Source organism: Notothenia coriiceps, unplaced genomic scaffold (assembly GCF_000735185.1).
Source record: "Notothenia coriiceps isolate Sejong01 unplaced genomic scaffold, NC01 NC01_scaffold00037250, whole genome shotgun sequence".
NCBI lineage: Eukaryota > Metazoa > Chordata > Actinopteri > Perciformes > Nototheniidae > Notothenia > Notothenia coriiceps.
Window position 1 is genome coordinate 1,248,117 of NW_011369951.1, and position 4,532 is coordinate 1,252,648.

Here is a 4,532-nt window from a genome sequence, read left to right on the forward strand (position 1 = left end):
CAGGAAGAATTTTTTTTAAATGTTGAAGTTAAATGCATCAATCTGGTGCACTTTGAGAGCAAAATTAGTGACTAAATCTATGGCAGTCAGTAGGGGCTTGGATTGTGAGCCGTAGGGTTGCCGGTTCAAGTCCCTGACCAGACCTACATTTGGAGTATGGACTTCTACTGGGAGAGGTCCCAGTTCACCTCCTGCCCTGCCGTGGTGCCCTTGAGCAAGGCACCGGACAGCCCCCTTCCCCCTCACTCCCATTGCTCCCCGGGCGCTGTGCAATAGCTGCCCACTGCTCCTAGTACTAGACTCCTGGTACTAGGATGGGTTAGATGTAGAGAACACATGTCACTGTGTGCTGTGTGCTCTGCATGTGTGACCATTAAAGAGGGTTTCATCCCTCCCAATTCTATGCTGAGGACTTCTCAAGCAAATGATCTGAACTAAAACCTGCACACCCCTCCTTATCTGCTCCTCAGTCTCTTTTTCTCTGGGCAGTGGCTCACTGCTGTTCTGGTGCTAATGTCAGTAAAGCCTGTCTCATTGAAAGCGTCCTGAGAAGCCTGTCAGTAAAGAGGGTCCAGCTCCATTTATGGAGAGAGAGTCATGGGTCAGAGCTTTGATTCTGACAGTGTTCCCCCCCAGGCTCTGTGTGCGGTGCAGCTGAGCTGCTGTAAGATTAAATGCTCTTTTTTGTCGGTTCCAAGCATCTGTTGCGTGACATTAAGAAAGATGAATGTCATGCTACCAACCTGGGCGTGTTATTCATGATGCAAGCTCAAAATAAGGCTCTTTGTGTAAAGTAATAGTGACGATCCTGGATAAAGGGATCTGGAAGAGAATTAGAAACAGGAAACCCGTTCCATGATGCCGGGGAAGGTTAGCAGCATAACATACCTTCATTAATCCTAAAAGTGAACCCAACCACATATCGTTTAATGACTCGAAGAATCTGGAAAATATCAAGATGGAGTGGATAACCTGCTCTCTAAGGTTACAAAAGAAGATATTTGATAGAGAAAGAGACTCAACTTAATCGATTTTACCTAATTTGGTGTTACCATTTAACTAATATAGATTTATGATTAAAGTTGATAGGACAAGAATTCATTGAACTCCATTTCCATTTGTGGTCTAGAAAAGTGATAATGAAGTTCACTTCATGCTGCAGGCCATGGTGCAGTGAAAGTAGGGGAATAATTAGACAATATGACAACAACAACAACAACAACAACCTTCCCTTCAGGATGTCTTCTGTCAACCAACATGATAATAATGCATCTATCACCAAGGGCCATTAAAATATGACTTTTCAAAGACACATTGATCTGAGTCAAGGGATACATTGAGCGATCTGGGGGTCAATTGACAAATTGAAGTTTAAACCTGAGTTGTGTGGTACAGGAATGTTGTTTCTGTCTGTAATTCAAAGCCAGTTCACAGCATTTCTTTGGAGTAAGGCCATGGAACCTGTCAGCAGTTTTTTGATCTGGTCTGAAGCCCCTTCTCTCTCCTGTGTGAAGACCCTCTTTCCTCTGCTGTTCCTCTGTACCTCCTGTTTTCACTTCCTTTCCTCCTTCCTTTTTATGTCTCTACGCAGGGTTGACCTGTCAATATTTCTGTCTTTTGCTCTGCATGCATGGAGACATGTCACAGTAGAGACACAATAGTAATATGAACCTGAAGATGAACATAATATGGCATCTTTAAGCTTTCAAGCTTAGGTGGAGTCTGTACTCTGTGCCTTTAATGCGTAGTAAACATTTGTAATATAAATCAAATATGTAGGAGCACATTCAGTGATGGAGGAAGAAACAGGTGGAGACAGAATAAATGTGATGAGGCTGTACCAACCATCTGAAAGAAACACTATATAAGGGCTCTATGATTTGTGTGTTCTGAGGGTGGGGGGGGGCTTCTGTCGCCCGGACATTTCTGGACACACACACTCTAATCCCTTATAGTCAGTCACCCATAGCATTCCATAGAGCGCTTCTGTTTCCTATTAAGGGGCTGCGGGGGGCGGCTTTACCGGATCTACAGTATGGTGACAGGGGCTTAGTGGGATGGAGGGAAGATGATGAAGGGCCACGGCCCCCGGGCAGCCCCCCTGAGTGTGAATAAATCCCTTACAATAATACATTGAGCAGGATGAGAGGATCTGAGCTGATCTCTTAATCACACCAGTCTGTTTAACCTGAGCCTGTCTCTGCCCAGTTTACCATTAACACACACTCGTTCTCTTTTTTTTCCTATTATTATTGAGTGATAATGGGACACAAACCATTAGTTTTAGCCTTGTGACATTCTGAGCTACTCCACAATAAATACTGGATGTTAAAAGGCTAGCTGCGCAAAGCTACTGACTATTAGAGATATTATTAATTTTATTTTTTACTGAAACTAAATGAAAAATAATCAGTGGGTTATTTAATATTTAATAGTTCCATCCAGACCTGCAAATAATATTTATATATGTTTTAATATTACTGCAATTAAGTGAGAAATAACAAATAGGGGTGCAGATTTTAATGCAATATTTCATGTAAAACTCCTGTTTCCCTGTGCGTCTCGCCTCTTGCAGTGCTACATGTTCCACATGTATGTAGGCGTGAGAGCAGGGGGTGGCATCGGAGACCAGATTGAGGACCCAGCAGGAGACGAGTATGAGATCTATCGCATCATCTTTGACATCACCTTCTTCTTCTTCGTCATCGTCATCCTACTGGCCATCATCCAGGGTGAGAGATGCAACACACACACACACACACACACACACACACACACACACACACACACACACACACACACACACACACGTAGATACACACACTCACTCACACACTACACACACGACACACACACTACACACACACACACACACACACACACACACAACACTACTCTCACACACACACACACACACACACACACACACACACACACACACACACACACACACACACACACACACACACACAGAGCTCTCAAGTCTCACGCATTTGGCGTGAGACACACGCATTTCACTCCATTCACACGCTCACACGCCACACCTTGTATTTCTCACGCAGAGATTTCTTTCCAGGGTACCGCCCACCAAGTTGCGCTGCAATTTTGTAAACAAACTAGGCCTGTTTGAGACGCGTGCACTCCACTAGCACCCCCCACCCCCCGTTGACATTCGCGATACAGAGGGCTTCATACTCCACTAGCACCCACGGTGACATTCGCGGTACAGAGGGCTTCATGGGAACTTTGAGGGGAGCCAGAAGTTGGAGTACCAAACACAGCTGCCAAAATCTCACTCTGCACTCTGTTCAAAACTTGAGAGCCCTGCACACATACAAAAGGTAGGCTATGTGTGTTCACACTCCTACAGGATGTTAAATTGGACTCACATTTTTTGAAAAATTGCTTGGATATATTAAACATGCGTATTGATGTAAAAATAAGCCAATATCTAAATGAGCTTCATGCAGGCCTTTGAAATAGAAAGTCAGAAAGGAAGCTATTGATTTTCATATTTTCTCCAGGCGATGAGTTTCAAATGCAGAGACACCATATGAAATTAGACATGTTTGTCTTAGACAAACAGCGTGGCGAGCTACAGTTCTTCATTACAAACATTACATATCATGCCTATTTTCTTCTTTACAGCTCATTATTTTTTACTTTTAATTGTTCTTTTTTTACTGAAAGTGCCCATGAGGGTGCTACTATTGTTTAGTAGTATTTTCTAATCTCATTACTTCTTCGGATTTTCATGTATAATGATAAAGGAGAAACAGTATAACGTATACTTCTTAAATATGTGATTTACATTAGATCAAGCTTTCAGCCTGCCAAATGAGATTCCACCAATAGTTATTTAAATTTGAATATGTTATCTGTATGTCAGTGTGCTGACATGCTACATAGTTTAAACTGCAGAATGATATGGCAACTGAAATACTAAAATGGTTTCAGTTGCCTTAACAGTTGTCTTATGTTTCACCTCTGCATTTTAAGAGGGTATGGGGAATGTGATTAGATTATTTATGGACTGGCCTGTTGAGCCTCTGTTTGATACTGTTGGCATTTGTAGGCAAGATTGAGGTTTGTTTTGAAGCAGGTATATAACTTTACAGGTATACAAATAGTATTACAATGGACTTGGTGGTTGGTATTGAAAATTATTCTGTGGGATTCTGCAGAAACTGAGAAAAAATAAGGAGAAATAAAATAGAGGGAAGGTGGAAAAAAAAGGAACTGCTATTGGAAATGTGAAATATATTTATATCATATTTGTTTATGTATTTGGTAATGTTCTTCTTTCCCCTTGAATGATGTGAACACATTTCACCTACTCTCATACATGTAGTAAAACAGTGCAGTGTGCAAAGAGTACCCTCTGTTGTCATAATGTCAACTCTTATAATTGCTAGACTGCAGAGAAAAATAAAACAGTTGCTGAAACCGTTGTTCTCCAGTAATACAATCTTCTACCTGCAGGCAATGGAAGCAGAGCGCTCACTGCACACACACTCTGCACACACACTCTG